The sequence below is a fragment of the Salvelinus fontinalis genome, unplaced genomic scaffold (genome assembly GCF_029448725.1).
Source record: "Salvelinus fontinalis isolate EN_2023a unplaced genomic scaffold, ASM2944872v1 scaffold_0036, whole genome shotgun sequence".
NCBI lineage: Eukaryota > Metazoa > Chordata > Actinopteri > Salmoniformes > Salmonidae > Salvelinus > Salvelinus fontinalis.
This window is the reverse complement of record NW_026600245.1, coordinates 266,538-285,869: the sequence shown is the minus strand read 5'-3', so window position 1 is coordinate 285,869 and position 19,332 is coordinate 266,538.

Genomic DNA, 19,332 nt, shown 5'->3' with positions numbered 1-19,332 from the left:
TGGTGAACTGCATCAACTAGCGTGCATTCCAAACTCCCCCATCACACTTCCCTGTAACATGGTGAACTGCATCAACTAGTCTGCATTCCAAACTCCCCCCATCACACTTCCCTGTAACATGGTGAACTGCAACAACTAGTCTGCATTCCAAAACTCCCCACCAACACACTTCCCTGTAACATGGAGAACTGCATCTACTAGTCTGCATTCCCCCATCACACTTCCCTGTATCATGGTGGCCTGCATCAACTAGTCTGCATTCCCCCATCACACTTCCCTGTAACATGGTGACCTAAATCAACTAGTCTGCTATCCAAACTCCCCCATCACACTTCCCTGTAACATGGTGGACTGCATCAACTAGTCTGCAATCCCCCCTCACACTTCCCTGGAACATGGTGAACTGCATCAACTAGTCTACATTCCAACCTCCCCCCATCACACTTCCCTGTAACATGGTGAACTAAATCAACTAGTCTGCATTCCAACCTCCCCCATCACACTTCCCTGTAACATGGTGAACTGCACACAACTAGTCTGCATTCCAAACTCCCTCCATCACACTTCCCTGTAACATGGTGGACTCCATCAACTAGTCTGTATTCCAAACTCCCCCCATCACACTTCCCTGTAACATGGTGAACTGCATCAACTAGTCTGCATCCCAAACTCCCCCAATCACACTTCCCTGTAACATGGTGAACTGCATCATCTAGTCTGCATTCCCCCATCACACTTCCCTGTAACATTGCAAACTGCATCAACAAGTCTGCATTCCAAACTCCCCCATCACACTTCCCTGTAACATGATAAACTGCATCAACTAGTCTGCATTCCCCCATCACACTTCCCTGTAACATGGTGGACTGCAACATCTAGTCTGCATTCCAACGCCCCCATCACACTTCCCTGTAACAAGGTGAACTGCAACAACTCGTCTGCATTCCAAACTCCCCCATCACACTTCCCTGTAAAATGGTGAACTGCATCGACTAGTCTGCATTCCAAACTCCCCCATCACACTTCCCTGTAACATGGTGAACTGCATCAACTAGTCTGCATTCCAAACTCCCCCCATCACACTTCCCTGTAACATGGTGGACTGCAACATCTAGTCTGCATTCCAACCCCCCCATCACACTTCCCTGTAACATGGCAAACTGCATCAACAAGTCTGCATTCCACACTCCCCCCATCACACTTCCCTGTAACATGGTAAACTGCATCAACTAGTCTGCATTCCCCCATCACACTTCCCTGTAACATGGTGGACTGCAACATCTAGTCTGCATTCCAACCCCCCCATCACACTTCCCTGTAACATGGTGAACTGCAACAATTCGTCTGCATTCCAAACTCCCCCATCACACTTCCCTGTAACATGGTGAACTGCAACAACTAGACTGCATTCCAAACTCCCCCCATCACACTTCCCTGTAACATGGTGAACTGCATCAACTAGTCGGCATTCCAACCTCCCCCCATCACACTTCTCTGTAACATGATGAACTGCATCAACTAGTCTGCATTCCCCCATCACACTTCCCTGTAACATGGTGGACTGCAAAAACTAGTCTGCATTCCAACCCCCCCCATCATACTTCCCTGTAACATGGTGAACTGCAACAACTAGTCTGCATTCCAAACTCCCCCATCACACTTCCCTGTAACATGGTGACCTGCATCGACTAGTCTGCATTCCAAACTCCCCCATCACACTTCCCTGTAACATGGTGAACTGCATCAACTAGTCGGCATTCCAAACTCCCCCCATCACACTTCCCTGTAACATGATGAACTGCATCAACTAGTCTGCATTCCCCCATCACACTTCCCTGTAACATGGTGGACTGCAACAACTAGTCTGCATTCCATACCCCATCACACTTCCCTGTAACATGGTGAACTGCAACAACTAGTCTCTAATCCCCCCTCACACTTCCCTGGAACATGGTGAACTGCATGAACTAGTCTGCATTCCAAACTCCCCCATCACACTTCCCTGTAATATGGTGAACTGCATCAACTAGTCTGCATTCCGAACTCCCCCATCAAACTTCCCTGTAACATGGTGAACTGCATCATCTAGTCTGAATTCCCCCATCCCACTTCCCTTTAACATGGCAAACTGCATCAACTAGTCTGCATTCCAAACTCCCCCCATCACACTTCCCTGTAACATGGTGAACTGCAACAACTAGTCTGCATTCAAAACTCCCCCATCACACTTCCCTGTAACATGGTGGACTGCATCAACTAGACTGCATTCCAAAGTCCCTCCATCACACTTCCCTGTAACATGGTGGACTCCATCAACTAGTCTGTATTCCAAACTCCCCCCATCACACTTCCCTGTAACATGGTGAACTGCATCAACTAGTCTGCATCCCAAACTCCCCCATCACACTTCCCTGTAACATGGTGAACTGCATCATCTAGTCTGCATTCCCCCATCACATTTCCCTGTAACATGGCAAACTGCATCAACAAGTCTGCATTCCAAACTCCCCCCATCACACTTCCCTGTAACATGGTGAACTCTAACATCTAGTCTGCATTCTAAACTCCCCCCATCACACTTCCCTGTAACATGGTGAACTGCATCGACTAGTCTGCATTCCAAACTCCCCCCATCACACTTCCCTGTAACATGGTGAACTGCAACAACTAGTCTGCATTCCAAACTCCCTTATCACACTTCCCTGTAACATGGTGAACTGCATCAACTAGTGAGCATTCCCCCATCACACTTCCCTGTAACATGGTGAACTGCATCAACTAGCGTGCATTCCAAACTCCCCCATCACACTTCCCTGTAACATGGTGAACTGCATCAACTAGTCTGCATTCCAAACTCCCCCCATCACACTTCCCTGTAACATGGTGAACTGCAACAACTAGTCTGCATTCCAAACTCCCCACCAACACACTTCCCTGTAACATGGAGAACTGCATCTACTAGTCTGCATTCCCCCATCACACTTCCCTGTAACATGGTGGCCTGCATCAACTAGTCTGCATTCCCCCATCACACTTCCCTGTAACATGGTGACCTAAATCAACTAGTCTGCTATCAAACCTCCCCATCACACTTCCATGTAACATGGTGGACTGCATCAACTAGTCTGCAATCCCCCCTCACACTTCCCTGGAACATGGTGAACTGCATCAACTAGTCTGCATTCCAACCTCCCCCCATCACACTTCCCTGTAACATGGTGAACTGCATCAACTAGTCTGCATTCCAACCTCCCCCATCACACTTCCCTGTAACATGGTGAACTGCAACAACTAGTCTGCATTCCAAAGTCCCTCCATCACACTTCCCTGTAACATGGTGGACTCCATCAACTAGTCTGTATTCCAAACTCCCCCCATCACACTTCCCTGTAACATGGTGAACTGCATCAACTAGTCTGCATCCCAAACTCCCCCATCACACTTCCCTGTAACATGGTGAACTGCATCATCTAGTCTGCATTCCCCCATCACATTTCCCTGTAACATGGCAAACTGCATCAACAAGTCTGCATTCCAAACTCCCCCCATCACACTTCCCTGTAACATGGTAAACTGCATCAACTAGTCTGCAATCCCCCATCACACTTCCCTGTAACATGGTGGACTGCAACATCTAGTCTGCATTCCAACCCCCCCATCACACTTCCCTGTAACATGGTGGACTGCAACAACTCGTCTGCATTCCAAACTCCCCCATCACACTTCCCTGTAACATGGTGAACTGCATCGACTAGTCTGCATTCCAAACTCCCCCATCACACTACCCTGTAACATGGTGAACTGCATCAACTAGTCTGCATTCCAAACTCCCCCCATCACACTTCCCTGTAACATGATGAACTGCATCAACTAGTCTGCATTCCCCCATCACACTTCCCTGTAACATGGTGGACTGCAACAACTAGTCTGCATTCCAACCCCCCATCACACTTCCCTGTAACATGGTGAACTGCAACAACTAGTCTGCATTCCAAACTCCCCCATCACACTTCCCTGTAACATGGTGAACTGCATCGACTAGTCTGCATTCCAAACTCCCCCATTACACTTCCCTGTAACATGGTGAACTGCATCAACTGGTCTGCATTCCAAACTCCCCCATCACACTTCCCTGTAACATGGTGAACTGCATCAACTAGTCGGCATTCCAACCCCCCCCCCCCATCACACTTCTCTGTAACATGGTGAACTGCATCAACTAGTCTGCATTCCAAACTCCCCCATCACACTTCCCTGTAACATGATGAACTGCATCAACTAGTCTGCATTCCCCCATCACACTTCCCTGTAACATGGTGGACTGCAACACCTAGTCTGCATTCCAACCCCCCATCACACTTCCCTGTAACATGGTGAACTGCAACAACTAGTCTGCATTCCAAACTCCCCCATCACACTTCCCTGTAACATGGTGAACTGCATCGACTAGTCTGCATTCCAAATCCCCCATCACACTTCCCTGTAACATGGTGAACTGCATCAACTAGTCTGCATTCCAAACTCCCCATCACACTTCCCTGTAACATGGTGAACAGAATCAACTAGTCTGCATTCCAACCCCCCCATCACACTTCCCTGTAACATGGTGAACTGCAACAACTAGTCTGCATTCCAAACTCCCCCATCACAGTTCCCTGTAACATGGTGAACTGCAACAACTAGTCTGCATTCCAAACTCCCCCCATCACACTTCCCTGTAACATGGTGAACTGCATCGACAAGTCTGCATTCCAAACTCCCCCATCACACTTCCCTGTAACATGGTGAACTGCAACAGCTAGTCTGCATTCCAAACTCCCCACATCACACTTCCCTGTAACATGGTGAACTGTATCGCCTAGTCTGCATTCCAAACTCCCTTATCACACTTCCCTGTAACATGGTGAACTGCAACAACTAGTCTGCATTCCAAACTCCCCCCATCACACGTCCCTGTAACATGGTGAACTGCATCAACTAGTCTGCATTACAACCCCCCCCCCCCCCCTATCACAATTCCCTGTAACATGGTGAACTGCATCAACTAGTCTGCATTCCAAACTCCCCCCATCACACGTCCATGTAACATGGTGAACTGCAACAACTAGTCTGCATTCCCCCATCACACTTCCCTTTAACATGGTGAACTGCAACAACTATTCTGCATTCCAAACTCCCCCCATCACACTTCCCTGTAACATGGTGAACTGCATCAACTAGTCTGCATTCCAAACTCCCCCATCACACTTCCCTGTAACATGGTGAACTGCAACAACTAGTCTGCATTCCAAATTCCCTTCTCACACTTCCCTGTAACATGGTGAACTGCAACAACTTGTCTGCATTCCAAACTCCCCCATCACACTTCCCTGTAACATGGTGAACTGCATCAACTAGTCTGCATTCCAAACTCCCCCCATCACACTTCCCTGTAACATGGTGAACTGCAACAACTAGTCTGCATTCCAAACTCCCCCCATCACACTTCCCTGTAACATGGTGAACTGCATCAACTGGTCTGCATTCCAAACTCCCCCATCACACTTCCCTGTAATATGGTGAACTGCATCAACTAGTCGGCATTTCAACCCCCCCCCATCACACTTCTCTGTAACATGATGAACTGCATCAACTAGTCTGCATTCCCCCATCACACTTCCCTGTAACATGGTGGACTGCAACACCTAGTCTGCATTCCAACCCCCCATCACACTTCCCTGTAACATGGTGAACTGCAACAACTAGTCTGCATTCCAAACTCCCCCATCACACTTCCCTGTAACATGGTGAACTGCATCAACTAGTCTGCATTCCAAACTCCCCATCACACTTCCCTGTAACATGGTGAACTGCATCGCCTAGTCTGCATTCCAAACTCCCTTATCACACTTCCCTGTAACATGGTGAACTGCAACAACTAGTCTGTTTCCCAAACTCCCCCATCACACTTCCCTGTAACATGGTGAACTGCAACAACTAGTCTGCATTCCAAACTCCCTTATCACACTTCACTGTAACATGGTGAACTGCAACAACTAGTCTGCATTCCAAACTCCCCCCATCACACGTCCCTGTAACATGGTGAACTGCATCAACTAGTCTGCATTACAACCCCCCCCCCCCATCACAATTCCCTGTAACATGGTGAACTGCATCAACTAGTCTGCATTCCCCCGTCACACTTCCCTTTAACATGGCAAACTGCATCAACTAGTCTGCATTCCAAACTCCCTTATCACACTTCCCTGTAACATGGTGAACTGCAACAACTAGTCTGCATTCCAAACTCCCTTATCACACTTCCCTGTAACATGGTGAACTGCAACAACTAGTCTGCATTCCAAACTCCCCCCATCACACGTCCATGTAACATGGTGAACTGCAACAACTAGTCTGCATTCCCCCATCACACTTCCCTTTAACATGGTGAACTGCAACAACTATTCTGCATTCCAAACTCCCCCCATCACACTTCCCTGTAACATGGTGAACTGCATCAACTAGTCTGCATTCCAAACTCCCCCATCACACTTCCCTGTAACATGGTGAACTGCAACAACTAGTCTGCATTCCAAATTCCCTTATCACACTTCCCTGTAACATGGTGAACTGCAACAACTTGTCTGCATTCCAAACTCCCCCATCACACTTCCCAGTAACATGGTGAACTGCAACAGCTAGTCTGCATTCCAAACTCCCCCCCATCACACTTCCATGTAACATGGTGAACTGCAACAACTAGTCTGCATTCCAAACTCCCCCCATCACACTTCCCTGTAACATGGTGAACTGCATCAACTAGTCTGCATTCCAAACTCCCCCCCATCACACTTCCATGTAACATGGTGAACTGCAACAACTAGTCTGCATTCCAAACTCCCCCCATCACACTTCCCTGTAACATGGTGAACTGCATCAACTAGTCTGCATTCCAAACTCCCCCATCACACTTCCCTGTAACATGGTGAACTGCAACAACTAGTCGGCATTCCAAACTCCCCCATCACACTTCCCTGTAACATGGTGAACTGCATCGACTAGTCTGCATTCCAAACTCCCTTATCACACTTCCCTGTAACATGGTGAACTGCAACAACTAGTCTGTATTCCAAACTCCCCCCATCACACTTCCCTGTAACATGGTGAACTGCAACAACTAGTCTGCATTACAACCCCCCCCCCATCACACTTCCCTGTAACATGGCAAACTGCATCAACTAGTCTGTATTCCAAACTCCCCCATCACACTTCCCTGTAACATGGTGAACTGCAACAACTAGTCTGCATTCCCCCATCACACTTCCCTGTAACATGGAGAACTGCATCAACTAGTCTGCATTACAACCCCCCCCCCCCCCCCATCACACTTCCCTGTAACATGGCAAACTGCATCAACTAGTCTGTATTCCAAACTCCCCCATCACACTTCCCTGTAACATGGTGAACTGCAACAACTAGTCTGCATTCCAAACTCCCCCATCACACTTCCCTGTAACATGGTGAACTGCAACAGCTAGTCTGCATTCCAAACTCCCTTATCACACTTCCCTGTAACATGGTGAACTGCAACAACTAGTCTGTTTCCCAAACTCCCCCCATCACACTTCCCTGTAACATGGTGAACTGCAACAACTAGTCTGCATTCCAAACTCCCTTATCACACTTCCCTGTAACATGGTGAACTGCAACAACTAGTCTGCATTCCAAACTCCCCCCATCACACGTCCCTGTAACATGGTGAACTGCATCAACTAGTCTGCATTACAACCCCCCCCCCCCCCATCACAATTCCCTGTAACATGGTGAACTGCATCAACTAGTCTGCATTCCCCCGTCACACTTCCCTTTAACATGGCAAACTGCATCAACTAGTCTGCATTCCAAACTCCCCCCATCACACGTCCATGTAACATGGTGAACTGCAACAACTAGTCTGCATTCCCCCATCACACTTCCCTTTAACATGGTGAACTGCAACAACTATTCTGCATTCCAAACTCCCCCCATCACACTTCCCTGTAACATGGTGAACTGCATCAACTAGTCTGCATTCCAAACTCCCCCATCACACTTCCCTGTAACATGGTGAACTGCAACAACTAGTCTGCATTCCAAATTCCCTTATCACACTTCCCTGTAACATGGTGAACTGCAACAACTTGTCTGCATTCCAAACTCCCCCATCACACTTCCCTGTAACATGGTGAACTGCAACAACTAGTCTGCATTCCAAACTCCCCCCATCACACTTCCCTGTAACATGGTGAACTGCATCAACTAGTCTGCATTCCAAACTCCCCCATCACACTTCCCTGTAACATGGTGAACTGCAACAACTAGTCGGCATTCCAAACTCCCCCATCACACTTCCCTGTAACATGGTGAACTGCATCGACTAGTCTGCATTCCAAACTCCCTTATCACACTTCCCTGTAACATGGTGAACTGCAACAACTAGTCTGTATTCCAAACTCCCCCCATCACACTTCCCTGTAACATGGTGAACTGCAACAACTAGTCTGCATTCCAAACTCTCCACATCACACTTCCCTGTAACATGGAGAACTGCATCAACTAGTCTGCATTACAACCCCCCCCCCCATCACACTTCCCTGTAACATGGCAAACTGCATCAACTAGTCTGTATTCCAAACTCCCCCATCACACTTCCCTGTAACATAGTGAACTGCAACAACTAGTCTGCATTCCCCCATCACTCTTCCCTGTAACATGGCAAACTGCATCAACTAGTCTGTATTCCAAACTCCCCCATCACACTTCCCTGTAACATGGTGAACTGCAACAACTAGTCTGCATTCCAAACTCCCCCATCACACTTCCCTGTAACATGGTGAACTGCAACAGCTAGTCTGCATTCCAAACTCCCTTATCACACTTCCCTGTAACATGGTGAACTGCAACAACTAGTCTGTTTCCCAAACTCCCCCCATCACACTTCCCTGTAACATGGTGAACTGCAACAACTAGTCTGCATTCCAAACTCCCTTATCACACTTCCCTGTAACATGGTGAACTGCAACAACTAGTCTGCATTCCAAACTCCCCCCATCACACGTCCCTGTAACATGGTGAACTGCATCAACTAGTCTGCATTACAACCCCCCCCCCCCCATCACAATTCCCTGTAACATGGTGAACTGCATCAACTAGTCTGCATTCCCCCGTCACACTTCCCTTTAACATGGCAAACTGCATCAACTAGTCTGCATTCCAAACTCCCCCCATCACACGTCCATGTAACATGGTGAACTGCAACAACTAGTCTGCATTCCCCCATCACACTTCCCTTTAACATGGTGAACTGCAACAACTATTCTGCATTCCAAACTCCCCCCATCACACTTCCCTGTAACATGGTGAACTGCATCAACTAGTCTGCATTCCAAACTCCCCCATCACACTTCCCTGTAACATGGTGAACTGCAACAACTAGTCTGCATTCCAAATTCCCTTATCACACTTCCCTGTAACATGGTGAACTGCAACAACTTGTCTGCATTCCAAACTCCCCCATCACACTTCCCTGTAACATGGTGAACTGCAACAACTAGTCTGCATTCCAAACTCCCCCCATCACACTTCCCTGTAACATGGTGAACTGCATCAACTAGTCTGCATTCCAAACTCCCCCATCACACTTCCCTGTAACATGGTGAACTGCAACAACTAGTCGGCATTCCAAACTCCCCCATCACACTTCCCTGTAACATGGTGAACTGCATCGACTAGTCTGCATTCCAAACTCCCTTATCACACTTCCCTGTAACATGGTGAACTGCAACAACTAGTCTGTATTCCAAACTCCCCCCATCACACTTCCCTGTAACATGGTGAACTGCAACAACTAGTCTGCATTCCAAACTCTCCACATCACACTTCCCTGTAACATGGAGAACTGCATCAACTAGTCTGCATTACAACCCCCCCCCCCATCACACTTCCCTGTAACATGGCAAACTGCATCAACTAGTCTGTATTCCAAACTCCCCCATCACACTTCCCTGTAACATAGTGAACTGCAACAACTAGTCTGCATTCCCCCATCACACTTCCCTGTAACATGGAGAACTGCATCAACTAGTCTGCATTACAACCCCCCCCCCCCCCCCATCACACTTCCCTGTAACATGGCAAACTGCATCAACTAGTCTGTATTCCAAACTCCCCCATCACACTTCCCTGTAACATGGTGAACTGCAACAACTAGTCTGCATTCCAAACTCCCCCATCACACTTCCCTGTAACATGGTGAACTGCAACAGCTAGTCTGCATTCCAAACTCCCCCATCACACTTCCCTGTAACATGGTGAACTGCATCGCCTAGTCTGCATTCCAAACTCCCTTATCGCACTTCCCTGTAACATGGTGAACTGCAACAACTAGTCTGTTTCCCAAACTCCCCCCATCACACTTCCCTGTAACATGGTGAACTGCAACAACCAGTCTGCATTCCAAACTCCCTTATCACACTTCCCTGTAACATGGTGAACTGCAACAACTAGTCTGCATTCCAAACTCCCCCCATCACACGTCCCTGTAACATGGTGAACTGCATCAACTAGTCTGCATTACAACCCCCCCCCCCCATCACAATTCCCTGTAACATGGTGAACTGCATCAACTAGTCTGCATTCCCCCGTCACACTTCCCTTTAACATGGCAAACTGCATCAACTAGTCTGCATTCCAAACTCCTCCCATCACACGTCCATGTAACATGGTGAACTGCAACAACTAGTCTGCATTCCAAACTCCCCCCATCACACTTCCCTGTAACATGGTGAACTGCATCAACTAGTCTGCATTCCAAACTCCCCCATCACACTTCCCTGTAACATGGTGAACTGCAACAACTAGTCTGCATTCCAAATTCCCTTATCACACTTCCCTGTAACATGGTGAACTGCAACAACTTGTCTGCATTCCAAACTCCCCCATCACACTTCCCTGTAACATGGTGAACTGCAACAGCTAGTCTGCATTCCAAACTCCCCCCATCACACTTCCCTGTAACATGGTGAACTGCAACAACTAGTCTGCATTCCAAACTCCCCCCATCACACTTCCCTGTAACATGGTGAACTGCATCAACTAGTCTGCATTCCAAACTCCCCCTTCACACTTCCCTGTAACATGGTGAACTGCAACAACTAGTCTGCATTCCAAAATCCCTTATCACACTTCCCTGTAACATGGTGAACTTCAACAACTAGTCTGCATTCCAAACTCCCTTATCACACTTCCCTGTAACATGGTGAACTGCAACAACTAGTCTGCATTCCAAACTCCCCCCATCACACTTCCCTGTAACATGGTGAACTGCAACAACTAGTCTGCATTCCAAACTCCCCCATCACACTACCATGTAACATGGTGACCTGCATCAACTAGTCTGCATTCCAAACTCCCCCCATCACACTTCCCTGTAACATGGTGAACTGCAACAACTAGTCTGCATTCAAAGCTCCCACATCACACTTCCCTGTAACATGGTGAACTGCAACAACTAGTCTGCATTCCAAACTCCCCCCATCACACTTCCCTGTAACATGGTGAACTGCAACAACTAGTCTGCATTCCAAACTCCCCCCATCACACTTCCCTTTAACATGGTGAACTGCAACAACTAGTCTGCATTCCAAACTCCCCCCATCACACTTCCCTGTAACATGGTGAACTGCATCAACTAGTCTGCATTCCAAACTCCACCTTCACACTTCCCTGTAACATGGTGAACTGCAACAACTAGTCTGCATTCCAAACTCCCTTATCACACTTCCCTGTAAAATGGTGAACTGCAACAACTAGTCTGCATTCCAAAATACCTTATCACACTTCCCTGTAACATGGTGAACTGCAACAACTAGTCTGCATTCCAAACTCCCCCATCACACTTCCCTGTAACATGGTGAACTGCAACAACTAGTCTGTTTCCCAAACTCCCCCCATCACACTTCCCTGTAACATGGTGAACTGCAACAACTAGTCTGCATTCCAAACTCCCTTATCACACTTCCCTTTAACATGGTGAACTGCAACAGCTAGTCTGCATTCCAAACTCCCCCCATCACACTTCCCTGTAACATGGTGAACTGCAACAACTAGTTTGCATTCCAAACTCCCCCCATCACACGTCCCTGTAACATGGTGAACTGCATCAATTAGTCTGCATTACAACCCCCCCCCCCCCCCCCATCACAATTCCCTGTAACATGGCAAACTGCATCAACTAGTCTGTATTCCAAACTCCCCCATCACACTTCCCTGTAACATGGTGAACTGCAACAACTAGTCTGCATTCCAAACTCCCTTATCACACTTCCCTGTAAAATGGTGAACTGCAACAACTAGTCTGCATTCCAAACTCCCTTATCACACTTCCCTGTAACATGGTGAACTGCAACAACTAGTCTGCATTCCAAACTCCCCCATCACACTTCCCTGTAACATGGTGAACTGCAACAACTAGTCTGTTTCCCAAACTCCCCCCATCACACTTCCCTGTAACATGGTGAACTGCAACAACTAGTCTGCATTCCAAACTCCCTTATCACACTTCCCTGTAACATGGTGAACTGCAACAACTAGTCTGTTTCCAAAACTCCCCCCATCACACTTCCCTGTAACATGGTGAACTGCAACAACCAGTCTGCATTCCAAACTCCCTTATCACACTTCCCTGTAACATGGTGAACTGCAACAACTAGTCTGCATTCCAAACTCCCCCCATCACACGTCCCTGTAACATGGTGAACTGCATCAACTAGTCTGCATTACAACCCCCCCCCCCCCCCCATCACAATTCCCTGTAACATGGTGAACTGCATCAACTAGTCTGCATTCCCCCGTCACACTTCCCTTTAACATGGCAAACTGCATCAACTAGTCTGCATTCCAAACTCCTCCCATCACACGTCCATGTAACATGGTGAACTGCAACAACTAGTCTGCATTCCAAACTCCCCCCATCACACTTCCCTGTAACATGGTGAACTGCATCAACTAGTCTGCATTCCAAACTCCCCCATCACACTTCCCTGTAACATGGTGAACTGCAACAACTAGTCTGCATTCCAAACTCCCCCCATCACACGTCCCTGTAACATGGTGAACTGCATCAACTAGTCTGCATTACAACCCCCCCCCCATCACAATTCCCTGTAACATGGTGAACTGCATCAACTAGTCTGCATTCCCCCGTCACACTTCCCTTTAACATGGCAAACTGCATCAACTAGTCTGCATTCCAAACTCCTCCCATCACACGTCCATGTAACATGGTGAACTGCAACAACTAGTCTGCATTCCAAACTCCCCCCATCACACTTCCCTGTAACATGGTGAACTGCATCAACTAGTCTGCATTCCAAACTCCCCCATCACACTTCCCTGTAACATGGTGAACTGCAACAACTAGTCTGCATTCCAAATTCCCTTATCACACTTCCCTGTAACATGGTGAACTGCAACAACTTGTCTGCATTCCAAACTCCCCCATCACACTTCCCTGTAACATGGTGAACTGCAACAGCTAGTCTGCATTCCAAACTCCCCCCATCACACTTCCCTGTAACATGGTGAACTGCAACAACTAGTCTGCATTCCAAACTCCCCCCATCACACTTCCCTGTAACATGGTGGACTGCATCAACTAGTCTGCATTCCAAACTCCCCCCATCACACTTCCCTGTAACATGGTGAACTGCATCGACTAGTCTGCATTCCAAACTCCCCCCATCACACTTCCCTGTAACATGGTGAACTGCATCAACTAGTCTGCATTCCAAACTCCCCCTTCACACTTCCCTGTAACATGGTGAACTGCAACAACTAGTCTGCATTCCAAAATCCCTTATCACACTTCCCTGTAACATGGTGAACTTCAACAACTAGTCTGCATTCCAAACTCCCTTATCACACTTCCCTGTAACATGGTGAACTGCAACAACTAGTCTGCATTCCAAACTCCCCCCATCACACTTCCCTGTAACATGGTGAACTGCAACAACTAGTCTGCATTCCAAACTCCCCCATCACACTACCATGTAACATGGTGACCTGCATCAACTAGTCTGCATTCCAAACTCCCCCCATCACACTTCCCTGTAACATGGTGAACTGCAACAACTAGTCTGCATTCAAAGCTCCCACATCACACTTCCCTGTAACATGGTGAACTGCAACAACTAGTCTGCATTCCAAACTCCCCCCATCACACTTCCCTGTAACATGGTGAACTGCAACAACTAGTCTGCATTCCAAACTCCCCCCATCACACTTCCCTTTAACATGGTGAACTGCAACAACTATTCTGCATTCCAAACTCCCCCCATCACACTTCCCTGTAACATGGTGAACTGCATCAACTGGTCTGCATTCCAAACTCCCCCCATCACACTTCCCTGTAACATGGTGAACTGCAACAACTAGTCTGCATTCCAAACTCCCCCCATCACACTTCCCTGTAACATGGTGAACTGCATCAACTAGTCTGCATTCCAAACTCCCCCTTCACACTTCCCTGTAACATGGTGAACTGCAACAACTAGTCTGCATTCCAAACTCCCTTATCACACTTCCCTGTAAAATGGTGAACTGCAACAACTAGTCTGCATTCCAAACTCCCTTATCACACTTCCCTGTAACATGGTGAACTGCAACAACTAGTCTGCATTCCAAACTCCCCCATCACACTTCCCTGTAACATGGTGAACTGCAACAACTAGTCTGTTTCCCAAACTCCCCCCATCACACTTCCCTGTAACATGGTGAACTGCAACAACTAGTCTGCATTCCAAACTCCCCTATCACACTTCCCTGTAACATGGTGAACTGCAACAGCTAGTCTGCATTCCAAACTCCCCCATCACACTTCCCTGTAACATGGTGAACTGCAACAACTAGTCTGCATTCCAAACTCCCCACATCACACTTCCCTGTAACATGGTGAACTGCATCGCCTAGTCTGCATTCCAAACTCCCCCCATCACACTTCCCTGTAACATGGTGAACTGCAACAACCAGTCTGCATTCCAAACTCCCTTATCACACTTCCCTGTAACATGGTGAACTGCAACAACTAGTCTGCATTCCAAACTCCCCCCATCACACGTCCCTGTAACATGGTGAACTGCATCAACTAGTCTGCATTACAACCCCCCCCCCCCCCATCACAATTCCCTGTAACATGGTGAACTGCATCAACTAGTCTGCATTCCCCCGTCACACTTCCCTTTAACATGGCAAACTGCATCAACTAGTCTGCATTCCAAACTCCTCCCATCACACGTCCATGTAACATGGTGAACTGCAACAACTAGTCTGCATTCCAAACTCCCCCCATCACACTTCCCTGTAACATGGTGAACTGCATCAACTAGTCTGCATTCCAAACTCCCCCATCACACTTCCCTGTAACATGGTGAACTGCAACAACTAGTCTGCATTCCAAATTCCCTTATCACACTTCCCTGTAACATGGTGAACTGCAACAACTTGTCTGCATTCCAAACTCCCCCATCACACTTCCCTGTAACATGGTGAACTGCAACAGCTAGTCTGCATTCCAAACTCCCCCCATCACACTTCCCTGTAACATGGTGAACTGCAACAACTAGTCTGCATTCCAAACTCCCCCCATCACACTTCCCTGTAACATGGTGAACTGCATCAACTAGTCTGCATTCCAAACTCCCCCTTCACACTTCCCTGTAACATGGTGAACTGCAACAACTAGTCTGCATTCCAAAATCCCTTATCACACTTCCCTGTAACATGGTGAACTTCAACAACTAGTCTGCATTCCAAACTCCCTTATCACACTTCCCTGTAACATGGTGAACTGCAACAACTAGTCTGCATTCCAAACTCCCACATCACACTTCCCTGTAACATGGTGAACTGCAACAACTAGTCTGCATTCCAAACTCCCCCATCACACTTCCCTGTAACATGGTGAACTGCAACAACTAGTCTGTTTCCCAAACTCCCCCCATCACACTTCCCTGTAACATGGTGAACTGCAACAACTAGTCTGCATTCCAAACTCCCTTATCACACTTCCCTGTAACATGGTGAACTGCAACAACTAGTTTGCATTCCAAACTCCCCCCATCACACGTCCCTGTAACATGGTGAACTGCATCAATTAGTCTGCATTACAACCCCCCCCCCCCCCCCCCCCCATCACAATTCCCTGTAACATGGCAAACTGCATCAACTAGTCTGTATTCCAAACTCCCCCATCACACTTCCCTGTAACATGGTGAACTGCAACAACTAGTCTGCATTCCAAACTCCCCCATCACACTTCCCTGTAACATGGTGAACTGCAACAACTAGTCTGCATTCCAAACTCCCCCATCACACTTCCCTGTAACATGGTGAACTGCATCGCCTAGTCTGCATTCCAAACTCCCCCCATCACACTTCCCTGTAACATGGTGAACTGCAACAACCAGTCTGCATTCCAAACTCCCTTATCACACTTCCCTGTAACATGGTGAACTGCAACAACTAGTCTGCATTCCAAACTCCCCCCATCACACGTCCCTGTAACATGGTGAACTGCATCAACTAGTCTGCATTACAACCCCCCCCCCCCCCCCCCATCACAATTCCCTGTAACATGGTGAACTGCATCAACTAGTCTGCATTCCCCCGTCACACTTCCCTTTAACATGGCAAACTGCATCAACTAGTCTGCATTCCAAACTCCTCCCATCACACGTCCATGTAACATGGTGAACTGCAACAACTAGTCTGCATTCCAAACTCCCCCCATCACACGTCCCTGTAACATGGTGAACTGCATCAATTAGTCTGCATTACAACCCCCCCCCCCCCCCCCCATCACAATTCCCTGTAACATGGCAAACTGCATCAACTAGTCTGTATTCCAAACTCCCCCATCACACTTCCCTGTAACATGGTGAACTGCAACAACTATTCTGCATTCCAAACTCCCCCATCACACTTCCCTGTAACATGGTGAACTGCAACAACTAGTCTGCATTCCAAACTCCCCCATCACACTTCCCTGTAACATGGTGAACTGCATCGCCTAGTCTGCATTCCAAACTCCCCCCATCACACTTCCCTGTAACATGGTGAACTGCAACAACCAGTCTGCATTCCAAACTCCCTTATCACACTTCCCTGTAACATGGTGAACTGCAACAACTAGTCTGCATTCCAAACTCCCCCCATCACACGTCCCTGTAACATGGTGAACTGCATCAACTAGTCTGCATTACAACCCCCCCCCCCCCCCCCATCACAATTCCCTGTAACATGGTGAACTGCATCAACTAGTCTGCATTCCCCCGTCACACTTCCCTTTAACATGGCAAACTGCATCAACTAGTCTGCATTCCAAACTCCTCCCATCACACGTCCATGTAACATGGTGAACTGCAACAACTAGTCTGCATTCCAAACTCCCCCCATCACACTTCCCTGTAACATGGTGAACTGCATCAACTAGTCTGCATTCCAAACTCCCCCATCACACTTCCCTGTAACATGGTGAACTGCAACAACTAGTCTGCATTCCAAATTCCCTTATCACACTTCCCTGTAACATGGTGAACTACAACAACTTGTCTGCATTCCAAACTCCCCCCATCACACTTCCCTGTAACATGGTGAACTGCAACAACTAGTCTGCATTCCAAACTCCCCCCATCACACTTCCCTGTAACATGGTGAACTGCAACAACTAGTCTGCATTCCAAACTCCCCCCATCACACTTCCCTGTAACATGGTGAACTGCAACAACTAGTCTGCATTCCAAACTCCCCCCATCACACTTCCCTGTAACATGGTGAACTGCAACAACTAGTCTGCATTCCAAACTCCCCCCATCACACTTCCCTGTAACATGGTGAACTGCATCAACTAGTCTGCATTCCAAACTCCCCCTTCACACTTCCCTGTAACATGGTGAACTGCAACAACTAGTCTGCATTCCAAAATCCCTTATCACACTTCCCTGTAACATGGTGAACTTCAACAACTAGTCTGCATTCCAAACTCCCTTATCACACTTCCCTGTAACATGGTGAACTGCAACAACTAGTCTGCATTCCAAACTCCCACATCACACTTCCCTGTAACATGGTGAACTGCAACAACTAGTCTGCATTCCAAACTCCCCCCATCACACTTCCCTGTAACATGGTGAACTGCAACAACTAGTCTGCATTCCAAACTCCCCCCATCACACTTCCCTTTAACATGGTGAACTGCAACAACTATTCTGCATTCCAAACTCCCCCCATCACACTTCCCTGTAACATGGTGAACTGCATCAACTGGTCTGCATTCCAAACTCCCCCCATCACACTTCCCTGTAACATGGTGAACTGCAACAACTAGTCTGCATTCCAAACTCCCCCCATCACACTTCCCTGTAACATGGTGAACTGCATCAACTAGTCTGCATTCCAAACTCCCCCTTCACACTTCCCTGTAACATGGTGAACTGCAACAACTAGTCTGCATTCCAAACTCCCTTATCACACTTCCCTGTAAACTGGTGAACTGCAACAACTAGTCTGCATTCCAAACTCCCTTATCACACTTCCCTGTAACATGGTGAACTGCAACAACTAGTCTGCATTCCAAACTCCCTTATCACACTTCCCTGTAAACTGGTGAACTGCAACAACTAGTCTGCATTCCAAACTCCCTTATCACACTTCCCTGTAACATGGTGAACTGCAACAACTAGTTTGCATTCCAAACTCCCCCCATCACACGTCCCTGTAACATGGTGAACTGCATCAATTAGTCTGCATTACAACCCCCCCCCCCCCCCCCCCCATCACAATTCCCTGTAACATGGTGAACTGCATCAACTAGTCTGCATTCCCCCGTCACACTTCCCTTTAACATGGCAAACTGCATCAACTAGTCTGCATTCCAAACTCCCCCCATCACACGTCCATGTAACATGGTGAACTGCAACAACTAGTCTGCATTCCCCATCACACTTCCCTTTAACATGGCAAACTGCATCAACTAGTCTGCATTCCAAACTCCCCCCATCACACGTCCATGTAACATGGTGAACTGCAACAACTAGTCTGCATTCCCCCATCACACTTCCCTTTAACATGGTGAACTGCAACAACTATTCTGCATTCCAAACTCCCCCCATCACACTTCCCTGTAACATGGTGAACTGCATCAACTAGTCTGCATTCCAAACTCCCCCATCACACTTCCCTGTAACATGGTGACCTGCATCAACTAGTCTGCATTCCAAACTCCCCCCATCACACTTCCCTGTAACATGGTGAACTGCA